At 42.0% G+C, this 27514-nt stretch overlaps 1 long non-coding RNA gene across 1 annotated transcript; it reads right to left on the minus strand.

Annotated features, from left to right (window-relative positions):
• Positions 1-5188: 5188 nt before the first annotated feature.
• Positions 5189-27514, minus strand: LOC140686682 (uncharacterized). The gene is made up of 3 exons (XR_012060481.1): positions 27167-27514; positions 10627-10682; positions 5189-6516 (listed from the first exon to the last, which is right to left on the minus strand). It is a non-coding gene; the product is annotated as an uncharacterized lncRNA (long non-coding RNA).

Here is a 27514-nt window from a genome sequence, read left to right on the forward strand (position 1 = left end):
GCTGTGGCCACAGGCTTATGCAGGTGGTGTGGCCCTCCACTTGGCCCTGCAAAGAACTTGCAGAATATGGACCTCATGCCAGGGCCCTCTCTCCGCCTCCCACACGATCTGTAGGTCAGCCCCTCCGGACCTCCTCCACTGCTTTGCCTCCTCCTGTCCACCTGAGCAGCACCCAAGGGCTCCCAGCCCTTCTTGACACTCTGTGAAGGAGACTTTTGGGCACATTTTCAGCTCTGCCATCTCCCTGTCCAGCTGGGCCTGCACCAGAAGAATCCACACACTGTCCAGGCTCCGACAGAGAATCGCCAACCCTGATGGCTGGCACCGTACTGTGTCTCTGCCGTGGGCGGCACACATGGCAGGCAATGGCAAAAAAAAGGAGGAGGTGTGATGACGGACAGATAGAACCTGGACCCTAATTTTCCTGGTGGGATGTATTAGTCCTGTTAGTTCACTGCTTTCAGAAGTTTCATGGTGAATTGGCTAATGAACAAGACCTTCTCCCAGGGCCCTCAGGGAAGGATGGCAATCTCCGTGTACATAGAGGGCTTAGTGGCTGTTATCAGCTGCACAAATTGCAGTCTTTTGGCAAGAAACTGATCAAAGGCTGGTTCTTCCATGCTCCCTAAGGTTAAAGAGGACAGCCTCCTAAGTCCAAATCATCCAAACAACACTGTAGTCCACTGGGCCCAGACTGGCGTCATCAGAACCAGCCAGGCCATGTAGATCACACCCCAAGGAATGCTTTGACTTCTCTTTTCCCTGAACACGAGCTTCTGATAGAACCAGCAACTTCAATGGGAATTTTGCAAATGTATACAGAAATAGACAAGGGCAATACAAACACTCCATCCAGCTCTCAGACATGACACAATGTTAAACAATCTCCCATAATTGCTTCAGCTCATTTTACAAGGAAAACTTTATTAAGACATCGACATAGCCTATAAGTCCCCATTTCAAGTGTACAATATTGGGGGGCGGTCAGCATATTCATAGACTTTGTCATCATTGCCACAATACATTTCACAAAGTTTTCATTATCTCCAGAAGATACCACATATCCTTTCGCTATGATGTCTTGTCTCCACATCCATGCCTCAACAACCACTAATCCTCTTTCTGTCTCTGTATGTTTGCATATTGACGACAGCCACTTGAATGTGTCATCAACGTTTGACTTCTTTCACTTAGAATGGTTCTCAAGTCCATTCATTCGTTCACAGCACTCTGTTCCTGAAGTGAATGGACATATTCAAGACTTTTTTTTTTTTTGGACGAATTTTAACTAGTTTCTGTACCTAGCTAGCCTACTTGGCAAATATTCCCTCTATGCATTTCTTAAATTTTGGACGTTCAAATTTGAATACGTTTCTGAAATCAATTTGCTTGTAAGGGTGAAATAGGCTAAAATTCCAAAATTATTGCCAACAGTAATTAAGGAAAACAGGGAGCAATCAAAAGGGCTCCAGCAACCAAAAGAGGATCTCAGGCTCCAATCTCAGGTCTGAGTATTTGGATGTTGATAAATACTGGCTCCACCTTGCAACAGCTTCGAGTCTGAAAGACAGATGTCTCTGCCCTTTCCTCTCTAGAGGTGGCTGTTCAGGTAACATGAGAGAACATATCAAGCACAGTATCTGACATGCAGTGTTCACAAATGGATTGCTTTCTTCATTCAACACAAAAGACACACTCCCATGAAGGATGTCGAAGGGAGCCTCCAAGGCCACAAGTCACCCTCAGCACAAAAGACAAAGGGAGCTGGTTTCACGGAAAAAAATAAATCAGTAACAAAACCATCACTCCGATTCCACGGACGATTCTGAGGGATCTCAAGCCAGCCCCGGGAGCCTGCACTTGCTTCTCCAAGAACTCCATCTGGGCTGCATATATACTGAGCGCTCAAGCCTTAGAAGGAAAAGCCCACAGTCATTGCGCTAAGACATCTAGATCCCTATCTGCTAGTAGGAAAGCTCAGTTGGGCTCAAAGCGGGGCGGTGGCGGAGGGAGCGTCAACTTAGGTGGAAAACCAAATGACACTTGAAGGAACCAAGACAGCGATGCTGACTTACCCTTCCTGAAACGCGAACAGTGCCATAGCAGAATCCATTTGGGAACGTCAGGTTTGACAATCTTTCCACACCAACACTGCTCCCACTTCATGCTTTGTAGAAAGCTTTCGCAGGAGAGCACCACTGGCACCGCGGAAGGTGCTGAAGACAAGCCCTCAGCGGGAAACAAAGGTGAAGGGCTGAAGAGAGACAATGATCCAGGGTTTCTGCACACACGCCGCTACCAACCGACTTCCCGAACAAGGGCGCAACCGCCTTGAACATCTGAAGGAATTGGCGGCTTCACTCGGGGTGGTCAAGGGAAGGCAGCGAGGGGTGCACCCTGGGGCGCGGACTCAAGTTCCCGTCCTGGGGGTCACGAAGGGCCCCACCGGGCCGCGGCCCCCACGCCCTAAGCCCCTCCCCGACTCCCCGCGCTGAGCGAGGGCCGACCTGGAAGCAGCGGAAGCAAAGCCCCAGCAAGAGCGGCCAGGCCCTGCCCCAGACCCCGGACGCGCAGAAAACTGGGCGGCTTGGCAGGGGTCGGGGTCTGCGCTGGAATCAGGGTCGAGGGTACTAGGCCAAGGCCAAAGCTGCGAACGCCTAGGTCGGTTGGGAATCTGCGCGGGGGTGCGCGGCCGGCACACGGGGTGCGGACAATCACATCATGCCACAGGAGCCTTCCCCGATGTACCAGAGTTTGCTGTAGGGCGGCCCCAAGTAGCACTCCTGCCCGCGGACCATGTCAGAGACCGTGTCCCCTCCGCCGGCATCACCGTCGCCTTCGCTGCCGCCGCCCCCGCAACCACAACCGCCAATGCCGCCTCCATGGAAACCGACGCGGACGCCACCGGCGCCGCCAACGCTCTGGGCTGGCCCCTTCGCGGCCGCCGCTTGGTTCAAGCTGCGCCTCCTAAAGGGACCGCGCCGCTGCCTGTGCAGCCGCCGCCGCTGGCAGGCTGAGGAAGGACAGCGCGGCTCGGAAGAGCCCCGGGTCTCTGGGAACGACTGCCTCCTGCCTGCCGGCCTGATCAAGGGGCGGGCCGACGGCCGGGGCAGGGGCGTGGCCGAGGAGGGCACGGGGGCGGGGCCGGGCTGCGTGCACGGGGAGTGGTTCCTTCGGCCAGGGGGCGGGGCTGCACTCTCAGGGCCAAGACACCTGTGCGAACTGGTATCCACTCTGATTTGCATTCTCCCCTAAGATTTCTTCCTGACAAACTTGAGCAGTATTCACAAGAAGAGCTCGCTCAGCAGCGACATCATTGGATGAGATGTCTGTGTTCCCCTGCAATGGGTAGGAGCCGGTATCCAAGCTTATGGGTGTGGATGCTTCAGTCTCCCTACTTGGGGGGCTGGCCTAGAGCCCACGGTGTCAGAACAGGGGAACTGACCCGCTCATATAGTTCAGATGAGCCATCATTGAGGGACAGGAGCCCAGCAGGGAAGCAGACCACTGCTGTGTCCCTGAACTCCCCTCCCCCGCCAATCTGCCTAACCTTCATCACAGGGTGTGCTGTCCCACCTCTGCAGCCTTTCCATCTCACCCCAAATCACATACTCTGATCTTTCTTGGACATTGCTTGGCTGTTATCCCTGCTTCCCCCCTGGACATTGTGCATTTTCTAGTCTCGGAGTTCAGATTCCCAGGCAATTATAAAGGTTTGGTTGGGTGAGTGGGTCATTGAGGGCTACGGGGTGAGGAATGTGGGCTTTTAAGATTCACTATAGGATTTCACTCAGGTGCCTGACCTGAAGGCATCCATTTCCTGAAGGGGACTGGGCAGAGGAGGTGCCGGACAGCCTGGGAGGGGGTCCCAACAGTCTAGCCAGATGGCAAGGGATCTCTCATGGAATCCAGGGTTCCAGTGTGGCCCTGACTTTGCCCCTCATTTTGGAAGGACCTGGGGACCGGCAAAGGACAAATCACCCAGTCAAGGCCTAGCCGAAGGCAGTGTTTTTGCCTGGAGACTGTCAGACCAGGTGTGCTGGCATGGGGGTTGCAAGGGGATGTGGAAGATTTGGTTCTGATGTACCTGTCTCCCTTTCTCTCATCTTGCCTAGACATGATTTAAGAAGTATACCAAGAAAGAGTATTTAAATGCAATCAAGAAAAGACCAAAAAAAAACCCAAAAAACAAAACAAAACAAAACAAGACTCAGTGTAAGGTACAAATTCTTTGCTCTGAGACAGTTCAGACAGTGAGAACATAATAATGGTTCTGGCTTCACTGTGAGGGGAGGGTTCCCTGCAGGAAGCTCAGAAGTGAGCGCTTTGGGAAAGTTAACATGCCTGTTGGGACATGACACCAGGCACAACATTCTTCCCTTCCCAGTGCCCAGTCTTCTCTTAAATGCCAGCTCTTACACTGAGAGAGTGCCCATTCACTGACTGGCAAGTTACTTTTATTTTGGCTCATTGGTTAGTTTAATGAATATTATTTTGGTGAAAGAATGCATCTGTCAGCTTACAGTTGATGGGCCTAAAGCTGCTGTTGAAATAGACATTCATTTGCTAATTTCTGTTAGTTCTTCCTAACTTCTAGCATAATAAATGCCATTTGTAAGTTCTAAAAGGGTTAAAAATTTTTGCTCCATTTTTGGTTAATAGGGTTAACTGTCCACATTTAAAAATACCTTCAAATAAATAATTTCTCTTTTCTAACCAAGGTGTGACCTCTGAATACTATTCTTTTCTACACCATTTGAGATGGTTCAAGCTTTTCACCCTAAAGCTTGGTTTATTCCTTGGTATTGGCTTCTGTAACAATGAAAATGTGTGATCCTAGGCCTGTGTACAAGTAAAGACGTGGCCATTCCACAGGTGAAAAAGAGATAAAAATATAACTCTGCAGGTTCAAATGAAGCCAGAACAGAAACCAAATTTTTCCTGGCTTAAATCAACAGCATCACAGCCTTATGATTTCACATGTACATTTTACAAGAATGTATTTGGTTGAAGGCCCAAACTGAAATTTTCATTTCTATATTCTCATCTGTTACTTTAAATTACAGTATATTTGTAATTATTAATTTGGCTTAAAGGCAAAGTTTCACTGGCAGTTTTCAAAGGCATTAGTCCAAGGGAATTTGGATATATAATTTATTTATTAAACATACTCATTGTAAAAATAGTATTAATTCACACTGATATTTTCCCATCCTATACAAACTGTTGTATTTCAAGCACTGTAACTATATTGAACTAAATTCTATTTGATCATAATAAAAAAAACTACATGATCATCGTTCAACTGTGTAAATAAAGAATTTAGTGAGAAGTAAATAAAAAGCATAATTTCAGATGACTTACATAGAATTAAAATGTTCTTAAAATAGCTAGAAGTAGTCTGATTTCACAATCATTTCTTCATATTACACCAGTTATAAGAAGCCAATTAGAGAGATTTTAGCCCAACAAGAATCTAGAGTATTTTCATCATAAATTGTCCCTACACAGGAATGGGCAGTGTTTTGGCATTCTGAGTTCTCTTTTCTAGAGACGTCTCAGTGAATAAAGAAGAAATTTATATGTTTATTATATAACTTATTTTCATTTCAAGTTCTTAAACAACAAAATCTTAACACCAATGTAGGCAATGTTAGTTACAAGGGACTCAGAATAAAGAATATCACATCTCTTTCATTGACTGTGACTCTTGAAAGTGCTCTAAAAACACTATGAGCTTGATTAGCATCAAAGCATTAGCCTAATGGAAACCTCCCTCCTCCCTTAAATATGTATATAAGTATACACATACTATAGGTCAGTATCTTCTATCAGTCCAACTTAAATCCAACAATTGTTCTCAGAGGCTGTGCAAGGTTGCAAATACTGTCTACGCTGTCTTAGAGTTCAAGACCACTAGCACCTGAGTGCTTAAGAGAAAACCAGTCATTTCATTAAAGCAAACAAAAAGCTACAAAGTCATAAAATCTGAATTTCTTTTAAGAGCAGAATAATTGAGGGCTCAGTGAATCACCCAATATATTAACTTTTCTGGGTTCTATAATTTTATCTAAAACTATTTTTTATACATGGAAGGCTAAATGCCTTTACATAAATAGTTTCAGCAATTCTAAAAATATAAAATATTCCTTTGAAAAATAGGACAAGTTTTGTTTTCTTTTGTTTTGAACTTGGAGAACAGTTCGGTGAGGGGTGGGTTTTCTTCTCACAGATGAATTTTGCAGCATCCTTCCCCCAGGAGCACGCTGACAGCTCCGTCATCCTGCATCTAACGCACCCCCGGGATGAGCCTCTAGGAAGGGACCCTACTGGCATCATTGTAGGCTGGTCTTCTCTCTTGCACACTCCTCTAACAGCTCCCCATCCCTGGGCATCTTGCAGTAGTGCCTCACGTCCAGAACTTGAACTTGACTGGGAAACCACATCCATTTCAAAATGCAGCATTTTCATCTGTTGGTTGGGTGATTCTTGGTGCCCCAGGGATAGGAGTGATACCTGGAAGAGTCAGAAGTAGAAAGAGTTAGCTACAGCCTCAAGTGTTTTAGTTCACACATTCAATTTCAAAAGCAGCAGCTCAGGTATATAAGTAAACAAATCACATGGAATCAAAATGTGATTCTAAACATGACAGAATAGGGAGAATGTCAGAAAGCTGCCTTTTGCTGAAGTTCACTGCTAACACTGTGTTTCTCAAACTATAAACTCAGTGGGACCTAATAACCTTTTAGAGTGGAAAAATCACCACTCCAGAGTAGCCTGTATCTTAAATGACTATTTCACATATTCAACAGTTAATTGCAGGAAAAATAATGCAAGCTGATTCAATGTACTTTTTAAAAAATCTCAACACATATTACATTGTCACAAAATAAAATGTTAATGCGTACCCGTAAGTATACAAGGATGATATGTTGGTCATCTCTTCACTTAAAAAACACAACGCTTTTACTCTCATAAACAATGCTGATCAAATTCAGGCGTGCCAGGCTGTAACCTTCTGGTTAGGAAGCGAACTGTTATGTGTGTAACAGATGTAATTAATGAGACAAGCCTGCAAATCATCAGGAGTAGAGCCCTTCCGGGTCTGGCCCAGCTTGTTTGAACCCTGTTTCATTTTCTTATACAGCTGTCTTCAGTTCAACTCCATACTACCCCCTCTTCCCAAAGCCCTCATTCTGGCTAGGGTCCCTCACTGCTGTTTCTGTTTCTGCTACCATTTTCTTTAACTAATGCAGCATTTTGTGCCTGAGAAAGTCTCCCTCCTGACTGCCCAAGCCATCTTACTATTATTTAAACAGTTCTCGGTAACTTCCCCGAAGACAGCTAATAGCTAGATAATGGCCTTGTCCTGAGATTCAGTTTGAGAATCACATCTCTCTATCCCTAACTACACATAAACTCCACGATCTAAGCTGAAAATGTGCCATATCTTGGCTTAATGCTTTAGCTGTTGTCTGGATGCTTTGTACACATGTGTCTTAATTTGAACGGACAGTCTTAAATGGTAAACTTGAGTTATACAGGACTTAGCACGTAATTCTCTGTCCATGGTGATGAACCAAGATCATTGAATACTATTTTGCAGTGATGACAATGATGATTAAAAGGATGATGGGAACAGTAGCAGATCTGGATTAATACTGGTGGAGGAGTTAAAACAACGCTTCCTATTTCTAACTGTACTTCTAGGGCAGGTATTCTCAGTTTGTGTTCCAAGTAAAAGATGAAGATTCATTGGGGTGAACAAGGTCAGCAGACTTCTTTCCTACAGTGCACCTCAAAGTCCTTAATATATTAATACATGTTAACATTCTCCAAAAATGGAAAAACATACAATCAGAATTTCCCAAATATATTTGTTCAAGGAATTTTATTTTTCAGGGAGCGTCTATTAACATCTTTGAGGATATTGGCTATTTACAAATCTTATTTGGGAAAATACACTCTACTGATTCTAAGTACTAATTATAAATACCTCTATATGTCCTGCGATGTTTTGCATCCTCTATCCTTGGACTATGGGTAAATCATGACTGTCACATTTGATCTGATTCGTATTTGGAATTATGTGTGTTTTCAGCTTGTGAAGTATTAGGTGTCTATGTGGAGCCTGATTTTCTCTTGGAAATTAATTGGGGACACCAGTAAACAAGTAATGGCTTTAAGCACTACCATGGGTTCTTTTTACTTGTAAACAATGAAAACTCTCTCCCAGTGATATATTTTATCATTGCTATTAGAAACTGAAGAAGGAATGTCATGGCCATGTGGCTCTTTAAATGGATTATTCATTTAAACTTGGAGCATTTTAAGAAAACTTCATGTCATTACCATCATATATTGCTTTAACTTGATCATGTATAGCATGCCGTCATATTGTATTCACAATTCTGAATATAACTAAACAATTTCACCTTCATTATTAAGCATCTTATTGTCTATTTACCATAATAAGAAAATCTGCAATGTCTTTTAATACAGGAATATGTCTTGGAAAATATAGTATTTGATTTTTCAAAAAACTCAATAATCATAGAATTGAAGGATAACCATACATTTGAAAGTAAGACTGAAATTATTATTTCTAAAAAAGGAAAAATAAGACCTCTTGTAAGAGTCTCCCTAAGTTCCTTACACTGTTACTTAGTGGATTCTCTGCAAAAATTTGAAGACAGTCATAGCACATGATCCTGAGTCTCAGAAAATGCAGATGCAACAATGGTAAGTATGATTTTTGCCCCACCACAAGCAAGGGCACTTGAAATATGAAGTTGCCAAAAGTCAAGAATAGAGACATTCACACCATCCGTGGAAGGCTGAATGTATTCAGATCGAGAATAGAAAATGAATGTTCCAAATCCCTCCAGGATAGTGGGAACAGAGTGATGATGGAGAGGGTGATTTCTGTTAACAATATGCCTTCATTTCTCTGAAGTTACAAATCACAACAGAACTAAACTTACAAAGGTTGAATTTTGGAAATACATTCTCAAGCCAAAAGAACAAGCATTTGAATACACTTATGTGCGATTCATAATAATAACTTGTTGAAACAGAAGGGAAAAATGCTGGAGAATGAATTAATATCAAAAAAAGAATCTAATTTCCATATAATGACCATAACAGGTTGTTCTTAAGACTTCTTTCTCTTTCCAAGGCTAATAGTTATCTTTGGGAAAGACTTTGAGAATAATTTAAATAGCGGTCACCTGATAGCTTCATCAGCTTGACAGAAAGGCTGTATCTCCAGGCAGAAAAGGCCACTTTGGGACAGCAGACTCTACAGGCCTCCTAAAGAAACTTTAGCCATACAGGATGTGTAAGTGGTGGCTCACGGTTGATCTGATAATTCAGTTACCAGTGGGCTCCTCGACAAAGCCCAGAGACATTTCATTTATAGTAAACACTGGCAGCGCCCATATCCCCTCATTCAAACCCCTTCAAAATGTGCTGGCATGACTTCCAACCACTAGCATCTGCATTCCTTTTCCTGAGGATTTCTCTGGCCTCTAAAATCTGCTTTGCCCACTCTTAGAGGAGGCCAGAAATGCCAAGGAACTAATGTCCCGAGAAGAAAAATGCCTCCAACAAGGACTGATGGGAATTAGAAATCAGTATCCCAGATACCTGAGCCCTGGAGCACTCAGAGTCCCAGTGGGTTCAAGTTCCATCCGCCACAATGGTAACTTGCTTCATTGATCTCAATGCCCTACCAGAGTTTTCTGGGATTGCCTCTCAAAGAAACTAATGTAAGCACATTTTGACAGGAAGAGCTCTCTGCATGAAGTCCCTTTGTCTGGTCACTGACTTTAAATCTGTCACCCCCATGCCCTGCTCAAATCCAGGTCTAGCGCACCTTTCAAATATTTTGATCACACTACACCTTGCTTAACATGTTGGTTCATTCCTAGATCAAAGAAGTAGAAATGGAGACTAAGTAATTATCAGATGACCAGATCACTTTCCTAGCTTCCCCTTCAGTCATCCCATGAACAAACTGTGTGAACAAGATGGCATCTAAAGAAAAATCACAAGAGGATTACAAGCCTGCACATGAAGGAGTGGGGAGAGAAATGACTCTGACCCCCATCTCAATGACTTACCTGAAGTCACTTCCTTTTTCCCTTTAAAACATTCATGATTGAGCAGACTCTTTGGAGTTGTTTTTTGTAGACACTAAGTCCACCACCTCCCCAGACTGCCATCATTTGAACAAAAGGCAACTGTCCCTTCTACCAAAATTTGTCCCTCTCGAGTATTGATTTTTGAGTGGTGAGCTGCTGGACCTGAGTTGGGTAACAGATTTTGATGCCCAACATGGGGCTGCACCCTCTCGGTGGTGAGAATCCTCTGGGCTTCCTGTGCTGCAGCTGCCGGCTGTGGCAACACACAGGGTTGAGTGTGAAGAGCCAGCTGCCTGTGGCAAGCTGGCCAGAAGGTGGTTCTCAGGAAAGTCCCAGGAGTTGCTGGAACTATTCGTCCTTGGGATTCTGTCCATATGTTCCCTGCCCAGCACTGTCTGCCAGTTTTCACTTAAGGTTGGTGGGGATGAATTCTAAGTTCTAAACTGATCTTTAATATTTGAAAGCAAACCCTGGATCTCACCTGTTAGAATTAAAATTGTAATACCCACTTTCCTGTAGGACTTCTTCAATCACAGTCTAAAATGGAAAAAGAAATCAGGTTAGTACTGAATTAAAAGCAACAAAATATAATCATTCAGAGGCGCTGCAGAAACCTTACCTGCATCTGTTCATATGTGATGCCCTTCTCCAGATCAAAGCTGGTGGGTACACCTGAAGTAGACAAATTATTGTGTCTGGCACCTGGTTCATGTTTTTTTAGTTGGATTTTATTGGCAATTATAAGCGGGCAGTGAAAAAGATCAATTTCTTAATGATGAAGATGAGTACTTAGAAGCACATTCCAAATTATCTTGGCTTTGAATACTCAGATGCTTCGTTTCTCTTCCTTTAATAGCTTTCCACTTTTGGAGTGGCCAACAAAAAATAATACTCAAGATTTAAAGGCGTCAGATAAACTGGTCAATTAAGTTGTGTGTATGTTTGTGTGTGCATGTGGGTCCGTGTGTGTGTGTCTTATGAACAGGAAAGTAGTGACTCTAAAGACAAACTACCTGGAAGGTAAAGAAAAGGTTAAGAAACTCTCCCTCATCCACAAGACAAAAAGAGTGGAAGGATAAATTCTTAGTGGAGGAAGTAATAGCCAGTGAACCCCAACAAAGATCTGACCACTTCCGTTGGCTGCCAGCAGAAAAATAAAATACATTTAAAGCTTGAAGGCAATATTTCTTCTGCTGTTTAGTCTGAGTGCCAGCAGTTAACGTACTCCGGTGCCACCCAAAGCAGTGTTGACCATCTTCCACTCAAATCAATCAACACGTAGAGGCCACGAGATCCCCTGACACTCAGGAGAGAGAAGAGAATGGGTTGAAGGCTGAGGGGAGGCATGAGGATGTGAATCCTGGCTTAAAGCCCAAAGTGCTTTATGGTTCTGCTGTCTTCCCTTTTGCCCAGCCTGCTGTGACAAGGGACACACCCAGTCTCCTCTGGGATGGTGTGTCCAGCTTCTGGGAAATCCTGTCAAGTCCCTCTCTGACCACTGAGAGAATTCAATCAGAGCTCTTCCCTTAATGGAGCTGCTGCTGTCAAAATTCTGGCCTGTGACTGACTGACCTGCCCTGGGAGATATTTTTAAAAGCAAGTGGTTTTTTCCATTCTGAGTCTGTTTCTGTTTTGTAAATAAGTTCAGCTGTCTTGTTTTCTTTTTAGATTCCACGTACAAGTGATGTCATGTGATATTTGTCTTTCTCTCTCTGACTTACTTCACTTATTATGACAATCTCTATGTCCATCAATGATGCTAAAACTGGCATTATTTTAAAATCTTTTTTATGGCTGAGTAGTATTCCATTGTGTATATATGCCACATTAAATTCAGTGAAGTCACTCAGAGAAAGACGAATGTTGTATAACACTTATATGTGGAATTTAAAAATTTATACAAATATTTACATAAGAGAAATAGACTCACAGACACAGAAAACAAACTTACGGTTACCAAAGGGGAAAGGTTGGGAGGAGAGATAATTTAGGATTATGGGATTAACAGATACACAATTCTGTATATAAAATAAACAAAAAGGATTTACTGTACAACAGCAGGAACTATAGTAAATATCTTGTAAACCTATAATGGAAAGGGAAAAAAATCAGAATCAATTTCCTGTGTACCTGAAACTAACACAATATTGCAAATCAATGATACTTCATTTAAAAAATAAAGAAAGCTAATGACTTTAGAGAACAGTTTATCTGGATCTTATACATTTCTCAGGGGCTATTTTAAATGAAATTCTGCCTACCCAGGTTAGCTTTATCCTAGGAATCCAAGTCTTAGGGAAAGTCTGATAATTATTACATGAAATGATTTGCCTAAAGTAGTCAACAACAAAAGCACACCAGCAAACAGCGATGTTCTTGGCTAAGGAAATGGCAGGTTTTCATTTAACCCTAAAAGGTTCACATATGTTTCTGCATCACTGAGGGACGTAACTGTAGTTTACAAGGATTCAAAAATTTTGCAGTAATTCTACAGCCTCAGAATTGCCTGAAGATCTGTTCTGAGAATCATACGTCACAAGGAGTGTTACATTACACTCAGCCTGCAGGCATACTGGCTAAGCATTTGTTATGTATTTACACTGATCGTTGCAATAATCTTAAAATGCACATAACATTATTATCCCCATGTTACAGGCAAGGAAACTGGGGTTCAGCAAGGTCAAATAGTTTGCTCAAGGTCAGCTACTTAGTGACTCAGTGTGCACCTTTAATCCCTAAGTTACTTTGCCTCCCTATATGAAGTTTTTCCAGAAAAGAAAAAACAAATTAAATATGTTTGATGTGATTCTTTAGGTAAGTTTCAAATTTTCTGTTTTATTCAAACTCTTCCCTTTCTGCTTTTTATCTCCCCGGATGCTTTTTGGCATTTGGTTTCTGATCATCAGATAAGAAGAAATAAAAGGAAATACAATTTAACCACATGGATTCTCTTCGCTTCTGGTATTAATTAATAATCAAGGAAGCTGTCCGAAGTGGGTAAAGTAAACCTCAGGGAATTGCCAGATTCCTACTGCACATCCCTCTCAACTACCATAGCAGATAATAAATATAAGATCTATTTTCTTTTTAAATTGAAGATAATCTTTTAAGGATAGCTGTTGATCCAAACAATCTGTTCTGTTTTTCTTTTTTTTAATTGAGTTACAGTCAGTTTACAATGTTGTGTCGGTTTCTGGTGTACAGCACACTTCCTGTCATAATTGAATATACATATATTAATTTTCACATTGTTTTTCACCATAAGCTAGTACAACATCTTAAATATATTTCCCTGTGTTATATACAATGAAATACTACTCAGCCATAAAATGACAACATAATGCCATTTGCAGCAACATGGATGTCCCTAGAGAATGTCATCCTAAATGAAGTAAGCCAGAAAGAGAAAGAAAAATACCAGTCTGTTTCTTCATGAAAGCCAGACTCCTGTGTTGAAGACCGTTACCTGTTGAGTTATTTGTGGACAGGGTGATTTCACTTGATGAATGATGCAATAAATGGTAATATGCTGTGAAAAAGCTGTGTTCAATTGGTTCTGGAGATCCCTGAGATAACTGAAGCAGAAAAAGTAAAACTGTGTCTTATTTCACATTCAGAGTCAAGTGACATGAGACCTCCGTGTGTGTCTTTGCAAGAGGGACCAGAGCTCTTTGGCTGTCAATCCCTCTGACACAGAGAAAGACCCATCTTTGTCCTTTCATAAGAACGTATACAAGGGGAGGCTGTAGCTCAAGTGGTTGAGCACATGCTTAGCATGCATGAGGTCCTGGGTTCAAGCCCCGGTACCTCCACTCCCCAGTACCTTCTCTAAGAATAAGTAAGTATATAAACTGAACTGTCACCCCCAACCAACCCCCCCGAGAAAAAAAAGTGAGGCAGGCAAATTACAGTGAAAGCAAGCAAACAGTTCCCTGGTCAGGTGAAACACACACACACACACACTATACTTTACAATCTTATGAGAACAAAATTTAAATGGACAGAAAAATAATGGTGTAGGGTCTGGAATACCAAAATGTTATTTTTACCAGGTGTGAGAGGAATAAACTCCAATTATTCAACAGAACATTATGTATAGCCCTAATCTATACTTTTTCATGTATCTGCTGTGAAAATGCCTTCTTGTTTGGCCAAGGCAAACAAGTTTTTTAATACATCTTTCTCAATCACCATTAATTAATTTTTATCTCCACACATTAATTCTCAACACTGCAAAGGAAAGACTAATTCAATAAAAGCCAGAATTTATTAAAGTTCCAATCATTTAATTCCCTTCTATATAGATGAATTTTTTAAATGAAATTTTCAACTTCCTTTCAACTTTCATTTTAACCAGCACTTGGTTTGGCCAAGTTTTGTGCCTGTGTAATACAATATGCTTTAAAAATGTCGATTCATATTAATAAACTAGAAACAAAAGGAACAACGTAGACTATGCCACAGTAGTTACCTTGGATTCATATCCTCTGTTCATTAAATTAGGAATTTTGAAATGAGGTACTGAGATCGAAACTTGCACAGAGAAGGATGCTAAAGCTATGAAGACCAATGTGGTTTTTATAAATTAATTTTTAAAATAACTTTATTGTGGTATAATTTCTGTACAGTAAACTACACATATTTCAGCTGTACAATTTGATGAATTTTGATAGACGGATACACTGAGAAAACCATCACCACCTAACATTTCCATCACTCCCTGAGAGGGGCAAACTTCTAACTCCCAATTTATCCCTTCTCACCCCCTTTATCAACAAGGTTTTCAGAAGCTCTGCAGAGGGGACACTGGAGCTGAACCTCAAAGGCTGGATTTGGGTGGACAGAAGGAAGCCAAGTGGACATTCCAGGTGAGAGGACATCGAGGGCAGAGGCTGAGCATTGCACAAAAGGGGCATGGTGATACAGGGCTAGGACATTAACCCAAAGATCTAGAGGCATGGGGATTTAGGCTGAAGAGAGGAAGGCAAGTGCTGTTCATTCATTCAGGGAGTATTTTTTAAACAAACTTTTGTGTTCCATGCACAGCTCCAAGCAACAAAAACAACCAATGTTGGCCAAAAACCGTATTCTTGGAGCTGACTGCCTAATTAGGGAAAAATGTGTCTGTGAAATACCCACCTGGATATATGTAAAATTGCAACTGAGCTGAATGCACTGAAGGCCAGGGCGGTGGTTCTAGGAGGTCACAGATAGACCTAACTGAGACAGGGAAGGCTTTTCTGAAATAATGCTTCTGCTGAGAGACAGAATAATGAGCAAGAGTGAGTAAAGGATGGAGTGGGCAGAACATCACAGGCAGAGGAAAGAGCATGTGCAGGCTGGGGAGGAAGCAGCATGGTAGGTGGACCCTGTGGTGGGTGAGTAGACAGCAAAGGGCGAGAGCGGTACAAGGTGAGGGTGGGGAGAGGGGTCCAGGCTTGGACCAAACAGGACATGAACATTGTGGTGGGAATGTTGGCATTTTATACTCAGACCCATGAACAGTGTGTGTGTGTGTGTGTGTGTGTCTGTGTGTGTGCATGTGTGTGTGTGAGATAGAGAGAGAGAGAGAGAGAGAGAGAGACATGACCACATTCTGTTTTAAAAGGATCACTCTGGATGCAATATACACATAACAGTCTGAATGGGGCTGGGGCTGTGGGGTGAATGCAGACAGATCAGGAGGAGGCACCTGCAGAGAGCAGAGGCCAAGGCAGCTGGATCCAGAGTCAGATGGGGAGGCAGGAAACTGGAAGCAAGTGATTAAGAACACTGCCAACGTCTGGCAAAACTGACTGGAGAAGACATCCAGATGGCCGACAAGCACATGAAAAGATGCTCAGCATCACCAATTGTTAGAGAAATGCAAATCAAAACAAAGATGAGGTATCACCTCACACGGGTCAGAATGGCCATCGTTGAAAATTTCACAAACGATAAATGCTGGAGAGGGTGTGGAGAAAAGGGAATGCTCCTTCACTGAGGGTGGGAATGTGGTTTGGTGCAGCCACTGTGGAAAACAGTATGGCGATTCCTCAAAAGACTAGGAGTAGACCTACCATATGATGCATTAATGCCACTCCTGGGCATATATCTGGAGGAAGATAGAATTCAAAAATACATGTGCACCCCAATTTTCACAGCACCATTATTTACAATAGCCAAGACATGGAAACAACATGAATATCCATCGACAGATGACTGCATAAAGAAGATGCGGTATATTTCAACAACAAAATACTATGCAGCCATAAAAAGAAAAATAATTCCATTTGCAGCAACATAAATGGACCTGGAGAATGTCATTCTAAGTGAAGTCAGAAAGAGAAAGAAAAATTTTGTATGATGTCACTTATATATAGAATCTAAAAAAAAAATCACATGAATGAACTTATCTACAAAACAGAAACAGAGTCACAGACATAGAGAACAAACTTACAGTTACCAGGCTTAAAGGAAGTGGGAAGGGATAAATTGGGATTTTGAAAATTGCAGCCCTTGGGGAGTGCTGGAAATGTTAACTTTCATGAGTGTGGCAGTAGTTTCATGGGTGTAGACTTCTATCAAAATTCATCAAAGGGTACATGTGAAATGTGTGTGGTTTACTGTATAGGAACCATACCACAATAAAAATTGCTTTAAAATAAAAGGATATCAACATGAGAAGGATGCAAAAACCTCAGACTAGTTGATAACCAGAAGGAAGGATGGCTACTGAAGATCAAATATACTTAATTAATAACAGTAGCACCTATGGCCACTAGTTAGTGCTTACTGCATTCCAGATAGATTTGATGTTCTATTTGGTTCTTACAACTACCCTGTAAGGAAGGCATTATGTCCAATTTACAGATGAGGAATCTGGGATGTAAAGTAATTCACTCCTAAGTGGCAGGAATAGGGCTATAATATCAAAGGCCAAGCAAAACCACCTGCACGATGAAGACCCACAGGTGTTAATGAGGTAGGAGATGCAAGAGATAAAGTGGAATATCTGGAGGTGACCACATGGTTTGAAGACCGAGCAGAAGGAAAACAGATGCTGCCAATGATATTTGATGCAAAGAAAGGAGGAAGATGGTGAGTTCAAGCCTGGACATACCAGATGGCAAGTAAATGTTCGACCGGCAAGTGGAAATCTGTCTGATACAACAGAAGCTTTCTAAGCAGTGGCCTCTCCAGCCAGCTGAGGCCACGAGGTGGGTCTGCAGTCCCAGACCAGCATCCTGGGGCCCTCTCTTGGCTCGTGAATATTGAGCTGAGGGGCACCTCCCGTCTTCAGCATTATGCTCTGCTTGGAAGAACGTGTACAATCCTCCTTCTGAACTGATATAAAAGGGCTCTTCTGCTCTGAACAAACACCTACACTTCCAAAGGGCAAATGGTTCTGTGTACTATTGAACTAAACAAGTCACTATTAAAGAGAAAAGGCTCTATCACTGCCATTATTCTCCTCCTCCCCAAACACACTGATGTTGAGCAAATATTGAACAATTTTACCACCTTATTGGTTAACTGAGAACACAGTTACTTTCTGGGCAAAAGACTAAATAGAAGAAAACAAAGAGAAACTACAAATGTAATCCTCATTAAATTCCCCAAACTGTATCTTCTTTTCATATCATAAAATAAGGTTATCTTTGCTGTGGGACAACTACATAAATGACTTCGAAGCTAATCAACTGAGGAAGGACTCAGAAGGAAATTAAGCCCAAATGAATGAGATTAGGTATCAGAAGTGAGAAAAGTTTCAGCACTTTTCTCATCACACTTCACTCGCCAGGCCTCAGATCTGTTTTCCTTTAGGTTTTCCTTGTCCTCTTTCACTGAATCATATAACATGTTAAGTCACAAAGTATTACCTTTTTCTTTTTTCATTTCTTCTCACCTATAGCTCTTTTCTATTAGGATTTATTAGGCTTTTGAGGCCACTTTGTTAACACAAACATCAGTATTTACACTGACTATTTTCATATACTTAAATCTTAGAGGCTGATTAGATGCAGGTTCAAGGATTTACTTCACAGTAAACTTCACAGATGGTGCTACGCACGCCCATGAGGAAGCATGGAATGCCCGGCTGTCCCTCTTTCGTGATGTCAGTGGCCAAGAAGGGTCATGTCTAGACCCATCACTTCTTTAAAGGGGCTGCAAAATGACAGTGTTTTTACACCTTTGGTACTTATTAGCTGAGGGAGTTCTGTAATGAGAGAATTTCCTTTCATCGATTTAGTTACCCTGAGACAGAATTCACAAGGGAAAGGCAGAATAAATGTTTAATTCTTTCCTTCTGTAAACAATTTTTGAAATAAGCTGTTGGTCACTCACTGTCTTCCAAAGGTAACCAGTGAGGGATATTCTTTTTTTTCCACTATCATGAAGCCTTGGAGTTAAATATTAGTTGGTGCCCTTGATCCACTGTGGTTATCATTCTCTTCAATTCTCTAATTATCCAACAGAGAGCAGTGGGCTCCTGAGTCCTCTGATACACCCTCGGGAGCCCTGGACAGCATCCCCGCCCTGCACCCTGTGATGTCAAGATATTCCAGCCTAGTCTTGTTCAGTTTCTGCTCAAGAGCTGCCAATGGCTGTATTTCCAAAGCCGTGGATGCAGAGGGAGCACACTGCTGCTTGCTTAGTTTCTAAACAAACTTAGTGAAATTTTTGGAAATATGAATTTTTTTAAAGATAAGATTTATCATGAATTCATACTCATTCATACTGATCTTTCCAATTCTAATTTGAATTAATACCTTCTATTTTGCCTCTGCTGCTTTTCTCTCCCATGCTGAAAATCCTGAACCTTAGACACCTATCCAGTTACTCAGATGCTTTATTTGTCTTGCAATTCTAGCCAAGGTTGAGCAGGCTGGATGGAAGATACCTCAGGTGAGTAAAAAAATAAAGAGCTTCATTTTTCAGAAAAGGGCTCGCCCATGTTTTGGCTCATCTGTATACACTGGGTCTCAGGCGGCTCATAAGTAAGGCACAGTCATCCCATGAAAACACCTTCAAACTGCAGGTGCGGAGTCCCTGGATTTCAGGGGGAGTTCAGAGGGGGAGGGGGAAACTGATTGCACTTCTTGTATTGTCACCACTGCTTCACATCTATGTTGTGGGACGGTTGTGGCATTCAAAGGCTAAAGGGCCCCTCCTCTGTGATGGCACAGTGGAAGAAAAAGCCATTTCTGAACAAAACCCATTGCTAAAGATTACATCACAAAGGGGAAAGACAGGTCAAAAACACCTATTTAGGTTTCAGACTAGGGAAAAGGTGGCTACTTTCTGTTCATGGAGAATTATACAAATGTATCAATACTTACATTTCAATAAAGAATAGAACCAGCATAGGCCATGTTAGACAGCGTGCAGGTGCACAAACCTAGAACCTATTTGATACTCAACAATATTAACCATCAGGCACCTACCAGGCACTGGGTACGACCCTGGGGAATCAAAGATGAACAAGACACACTCACTGCCTTTGGAGAAGCCATAATAATGCAAGTCTGAATGGTGAGCTACTTAAAACAACAGTAAGAGTGAAAACACATATAGAAAGGGGAGATTAATTCTTGATGCGGAAACAAAGTTTCAGTGGAGGAACTGGTTAATACGCCAAGTGGAAGCTTTATTTAGATCACAGAAGGCAAGGCCTGCCTCCCTGATTGTAGGGTTTCATAAGGGCATGAACCACCATGAGCTTAAATTATCAGACAAGAGGGCAGAGCACCCTACAGAGGGTAACTGAATCTGCCTCTCAGCCAGGTTGAAAGCAAAGATAATCATGTGTCCCTACAACTGTCAAACAGGACAAAGGGGCTTCTGTCACCAAGTTGTGATAACCAGAGATAAGCAATTTTCCTTCTTCCTGGTTGATTTAACCTGCCAGTGAGTTAGTTCCCTTATTTAAGAATAGAAATATCTACCAGCACCCACTGTCTAGGAGACTGCAGAATGTCGATTATGGAAAGAACCTTAGAAATGGTTCATTCCATCCTCATAGCTGAGAAAAATCATGGCCTCAGATGTTAGCTGACTTGTTCCAAGTTGCAAAGCTCAACTCAGGGGTTTGTTGAAGAATATCCTAATAAAGATTGGACTAGAACTGTCTAATATGTTGTTTGTGTGTGTGTGTGTGTGTGTGTGTGTGTGTGTGTATGAGATATTAACTTACATATATTATATATTAAATGTATATATAGATACACACTTAGAGATATTTAATAACATTTTTTAGGAAAACATGCAATAATATTGAAAGAACTTTCTATTACTCTTCTGAGACTGATGGCTTCACAAATGAAGGTGAGAAAATTAGAGGCAAAGGCATATCCTTGATTTACTATCTCAAGTGATGCTACAGTCTGAATCTTTGTGTCCCCCTCGAAGGTGTATGTTGAAACCTAATCCCTGAGGTGACGGTTTTCAGAGGTTGGACCTTTGGGAGGCAAATTGGGCCAGAAGGATAAAGTCCTTATATAAGTGTTCCTATTTTTAAAAATACTCATAAAAAGAGGTCTAGGGGACCTCCCTTGCCTCCCCTCCCATGTAAGGACACACAAAATGTCAGCAGTCTGCAAACAAGAAGCGTGTCCATGCCAGACCCGACCATGCTGGCACCGTGATCTTGGGCTTCCAGTATCCGGAATCGTTAGCAATAAGTTTAAGCTGTTTCTAAACACATTATCTTATTGTATTTTTACTATGGCAGCACAAATGGACTAAGACCACCATGGACAAAGCCCTTTCATAGTGGGCAGAGCTTAAAAAGAGGATGAACGCTAAGGAGGCAGACAAACTAATTCCTACGATGTGTTTTTGTTTGGTAGCCAAAGAAGAATTCCTGTATTTAGAGCACCATAGATTTTTAATTTCAGATTTCATGTTGCAAGGGTTACTCTGCTGGCTGAAGAGGTTATTCCTGAATCTCTTTATAACCTTTCCTTTCAAATTGTGCAGCAGAGCTAGAGGAAGCTACATAAAATGAGAAAATCCTTATCAGCAACTCATTAGCAAAGCATAGCTGACTCCCAGGAAGCATTACTGAGGGTCAGTCACAGTACTCCCTGCATGGGACCAAATAAGAATTAAAATTTTACCCTGACTAGCATGACTTAGTGTTACACTTATTCATTCTACAATCCAGAACAAATATATTACTCTGTTCTCTTTCAAAAGGCTAGTTCTACTTATGTTATTGTTCTTTCATTTTATTGATATTATTTTTCATAGAACAACTGAATTATATATTAGTTGCACATATGAATTGAATTCAGTTTGCAAATAACAGGCTTCACAAAGATGCATTCCTTGAGATGCTGGAGTGCTTCTATCAGTCCCAGAACCATGCTAAATGCTCTAACTTTGTCTTTGTCCTGAAGGACCTAATACTATGGACCAGGAAGCCCTTATCTCTATTAACACATCATCAGAGACCTGTTTGTGAGCACGTCTGAATGTGCAACTGATCAGAGAGAGAGATCACATGGCAGGGACTAATCTTACCAGGAAGAAAGAGAAATGAACTCATATACATTAGGGCCCAGCCAGTATGACTTAGATTTGAAGAGTAAGTAGTAGGAAGTCCCAGGTAAGAGTGGAGAAGGTATGGAAAAGTTCTTGAAGACACCTTTTTGCCCCAAATATTCCCTACTGTTACCCAACACAAGTTGCCACCTCTCTAATTCAAACACCAAAGGGCGGTTCAACATACACAAATCAATCAATGTAATACATCAAATCAATAAGAGAAGGGACAAAAACCACATGGTCATCTCAATAGATGCAGAAAAAGCATTTGATAAAATTCAACACCCATTTATGATAAAAACTCGCAGCAAAGTGAGTATAGGGGAACGTATTTGAACATTATAAAAGCTATATATGACAAACCGACAGCCAGCATAATACTCAACAGTATAGACCTCAAAAGCTTCCCACTAAAGTCTGGGACAAGACAAGGCTGCCCACTATCACCACTCCTATTCAACATAGACTTGGAAATCCTATCCACAGCAATAAAGTGTGAGACAGAAATAAAAGTGATCAAAATTGGAAAAGAAGAGCTAAAATTGTCACTATATGCAGATGACATGATAATATAAATAGAAAAATCTAAAAGGTTGACACAAAAACTACTAGAAATAACTGAAGAATTCAGCAAGGTAGCAGGTTAGAAGATTAACGTACAAAAATTAGTTACATTTCTTTACACTAATGATGAACCAAAAGGACAAGTAAGTAAATAAACAATCCCCTTTAAAATAGCACCCAAAATAATAAAACACCTAGTCATAAAAATAACTAAGGAGATGGAAGACTTACACATGGAGAACTAGAAAACACTGATTAAGGAAATTAAAAAGACTACTTTAAAATATTGATTCTTCCAATCCAGGAGCATGGGATGTCTTTCCATTTTAATAAAATAGTCAAACTGCCCAAGGGAATCTACAGATTTAATGCAATCCCTATTAAATTACCTAGGACATAGTTCATAGAAGTAGAACAAATAATAATCAAATTTATATGGAACCATAGAAGACCAAGAATTTCCAAAGCATTACTTAAGAAAAAGTAAGAGGATGAAGGAATAACCCTCCCAGGCTTCAGACAATCCTACAGAGTCACAGGCACCAAAACAGCATGGTATTGGTACAAAATCAGACATATGGACCAATGGAAAAGAATAAAGAGCTCAGAAATGATCCCACAAACATTTGGTCAACTAATCTTCAACAAAGGAGGCAAGAATAGACAATGGAATAAAGACAGTCTATACGGCAAATGGTGTTGGGAATACTGGACAGTAGCCTGTAAACCAATGAAGCTAAAACAGTCCCTCACACTATACACAAAAACAAATTCAAAATGGATCAAAGACTTAAACATAAGACAACACACAATAAAACACCTAGAAGAAAATATAGGCAAAACGTTATCTGACATATATCTCAAAACTGTTCTCCTATGGCACTCGACTCAAGCAACAGAAATAAAAGCAAGAATAAACAAATGGGACCTAATGAAACTTACAAGCTTCTGCAGAACAAACGAAATAATAAGGAAAGCAAAATTACAACCTACAGAACGGGAGAAAATTTTTGCAAATGAAACCGACAAAGGCTTGATCTCCAGAATATAGGAGCAACTCATATGAATTAATAAGAAAAAACAAGCAATCCAATCCAAAACCGGGCAAAAGACCTAAGCAAGCAATTCTCTGAGGAAGACATATAAATGATCAATAATCATGAAAAAATGTTCAGTATCACTAATTATCAGGGAAACATGAATCAAAATTACAAACAGGTATCACCTCACATCAGGCAGAATGGCCATCATTCAAACGTCCACAAATGACAAATGCTGGAGAGGCTGTGGAGAAAAAGGAACCCTCCTACACTGGTTGTGGGATTGCAGTTTGGCGCAGCCACTGTGGAAAACAGTATGGAGAATCCTCAAAAGACTAGGAATAGACTTACCATATGACCCAGGAACCCTGCTTCTGGGCATATATCCAGAAGGAAACCTACTTCAGGAGGACACCTGCACCCCAATGTTCATAGCAGCATTATTTACAATAGCCAAGACATGGAAACAGCCTAAATGTCCATCAACAGATGACTGGATGAAGAAGTCGTATATTTATACAATGGAATACTACTCAGCCAAAAAAACCTACAACATAATGCCATTTCCAGCAACATGGATGCTCCTGGAGAATGTCATTCTAAGTGAAGTAAGCCAGAAAGACAAATAAAAATACCATATGAGATCGCTCATATGTGGAATCTAAACAAACAAACAAACAAACAAAGCATAAATACAAAATAGAAATACACTCACAGACATAGAATATAAACTTGTGGTCCCCAAGGGGGTGGGGGGTGGGAAAACATAGACTGGGATTTCAGAATTGTAGAATAGATAAACAAGATTATATAAAGTATAGCACAGGGAAATATATACAAGGTCTTATGGTAGGTCACAGAGAATACAAATGCAACAATGAATATATGCATGTTCACGTATAACTGAAAAATTATGCTCTACACTCGAATTTGACAGGATATTGTAAAATGATTATGAATCAATAGAAAAAGGCTTAAAAAAACAAAGACAGGATAAGGGAAATCCCACAATCTGAACATGACATAGAGAAGCAAGTGAAAACCATTGGAAGCCATGTATTTCAAACCTGAGATAATAAGAGGTATGCCATTCTATGAATCAAAGGGGCCTCAGATGGAAAAGAAAGAGAAAAGGGTTTGGAAAAGGGAACTGAAGGAATCAGACTAACATTTCCCAAACTGAAGAAAGAATCAGCTCTCCCAATACAGGAAACACAGTCGGATCCATACAAGAGAATCACAAAGAGACCTACAACAAGACATGTTGTCATGAAAAGGACCTCATTTCATGACAAAGAAATGATTCTAAGTTCACCAAAACAATAACAAGTCAATCACAAGAGAACCTCCATCAGGCTTTCAGCAGAATTCTCAACACAAACGTTGAAGGCCAAGAAGGGAGTTCACAGAGAGAGACAAATCCCTGAATGAGAAGAACGTGCAATCTAGCATAACCTATGCCACAAGACAGTACTTTAGAATAACCGGAGAGATCAAAAGTTTCACAGACACGCAAACACGGAAAGAATCTTGCAATAAGAAACTTACCCTGCAAGAAAGATTGAGAATTTAAGACCCTAATGAGAAAAGAAGTGATGACCTAGAAATGAGAAAACCATCATTGGAAAGGCAATAACGGCAAGAATTTGTGAAAGAATAAACATAAAGTTGTAAAACACATCATCAAAATCATTAAAGATGGGAGAGGGAAGCCAGGATATAGAGATTTGTTTCCATTCTTTTCAGGATGTGTTTGAGATTATATAATTATCTGTTTAAAGACAACAGAGAGAGAAATGGGTTAATGTATTTGAGAATCAGGGTGACCACAGACCAAACGCACACAATGGACTCACAAAAACCAAAGAGAAACCAAGGTAATAAAAAAGGAAATACTCAAAAGGCAGTTAAGGTGTATTTAAGACACAATGACGCAGTATCACTGCTTGCAAATATTCTTCACACATGTTGAAACAACAGATTATTACAAAAAAGATGCATGTATAAATGTTCAAAATGTGAATTCATACTAACGAAAAATGTACTAACCCAAATGTCTATTATTATAAAAAGGGATAAATAGTTTCTGATACACTATTACAGGCCATACATAAAGAATAAATGCATGGCATATTAAGCAATATGACCAGTATGAAGTTCATATTCATATGAAGAAGATCTTGCACGCAAAAATAGGACTGAGAGAAAACGGACAGCCACTAACCTGTGAACTGGGATGGATTTCATGTCTATGAAATTGAGATTTGCATATTCTTGACATCCAATTCAATGGATTCATAGAATATGTGATCATCAATGTTTGTCTTTTTTCACTTAGAATGGTTTTCAAGTCCAGATATTCATTAACAAAGGTTACACAAACTGGAAGGAAATATTCAAAACATTTTTCTTACACATTATATTTTCTCTTCGTACTTATCTAGCAAACATGGTAAAACATTACCACTATGCATTCCTAAAATTTTGAACATTCAAATTTGAATACATTTCTGAAATCAATTTGCTTGTAAGGGTAAAATAGGCTAAAAGTCCAAAATTGTTGCCAACACTAATTAAGGAAAACAGGGGGCAATCAAAAGGGCTACCGCAACCGAAAGAGGATTCAAGCTCCAATCTCATGTCTGACTATTTGTGCGACTCTAAGTACTGGCTTCACCTCCAAACAGCTTCACGTCTGAAAGACAACTGTCTCTGGCCCTTCCCTCTCTACAAGTGGCAGTTCAGGTAACGTGAGATAACGTACCAAGCACAGTATCTGACATGCAGTGTTCACAAATGGTTTGCTTCCTTCATTCAACACAAGAGACACACTCCCATGAAGGCTGAGGTGGACGGGAGCCTCCAAGTCCACAAGTCTCCGTCAGCACAAAGGACGACAGGTGCTTGGTTCTACTTAAAACAACAAATCAATAACAACACCCTCACCCTGATTCCAAGTATGCTTCTGAAAGATCTGAAGCTAGCCACGGGAGCCTGCACTTGCTTCTCCAAGAAGTCCATCTGGGCTGCATACACACTGGGCGCTCAAGCCTTAGAAGGAAAACCCCGCAGTCATTGTGCTAAGACATCTAGATTCCTATCTGCTAGTAGGAAAGCTCAGTTGGGCTCAAAGAGGGGCGGTGGCGGGGGGAGCGTCAACTCAGGTCGAAAACCAGATGACTCTTGAAGAAATCAAGACAGCGATGCTGACTTACCCTTCCTGAACCGTGAACACTACCACAGCAGAATCCATTTGGGAACTTCAGGTTTGAACCTTTAAACACCAACACTGCTGCCACTCCACGCTTTGTAGAAAGCTTACACAGGAGAGCACCACTGGAACCTCGGAAGGTGCTGAAGCTAAGCCATAAGCGGAAAACACAAGCGAGGGGCCAAAACGAGACGATGATCCCGACTTTCTGCACACACGCCTCTGACAGCCAATTTCCTGACGATGGCCGCAACCGCCTTGAATATCTGAAGGAATTGGCGGCTTCAATGGGGTCGTCAAGGGAAGGCAGCGAGGGGTGCACCCTGGGGCGCGGACTCAAGTTCCCGTCCTGGGGGTCACGAAGGGCCCCACCGGGCCGCGGCCCCCACGCCCTAAGCCCCTCCCCGACTCCCCGCGCTGAGCGAGGGCCGATCTGGAAGCAGCGGAAGCAAAGCCCCAGCAAGAGCGGCCAGGCCCTGCCCCAGACCCCGGACGCGCAGAAAACTGGGCGGCTTGGCAGGGGTCGGGGTCTGCGCTGGAATCAGGGTCGAGGGTACTAGGCCAAGGCCAAAGCTGCGAACGCCTAGGTCGGGAGGGAATCTGCGCGGGTGTGCGCGGCCGGCACACGGGGTGCAGACAATCACATCATGCCTCAGGATCCTTCCCCGATGTACCAGAGGTTGCTGTAGGGCGGCCCCACGTCGCACGCCTGCCCGCGGACCATGTCGGAGACCGTGTCCCCCTCCGCCGCCATCTCCGTCGCCTTCGCCGCCGCCGCCGCCGCCACCACCACCGCAACCGCCGCTGCCGCTTCCATGGAAACCGACGCGGACGCCACCGGCGCCGCCAACGCTCTGGGCTGGCCCCTTCGCGGCCGCCGCTAGGCTCAAGCTGCGCCTCCTAAAGGGACCGCGGAGCTGCCTGTGCAGCCGGCGCCGCTGGCAGGCTGAGGAGGGACAGCGGCGCTCAGAAGAGCCCCGGGCCGCTGGGAACGACTGCCTCCTGCCTGCCGGCCTGATGAA

This window comes from Vicugna pacos, chromosome 17 (assembly GCF_048564905.1).
Source record: "Vicugna pacos chromosome 17, VicPac4, whole genome shotgun sequence".
NCBI classification, from domain to species: Eukaryota; Metazoa; Chordata; class Mammalia; order Artiodactyla; family Camelidae; genus Vicugna; species Vicugna pacos.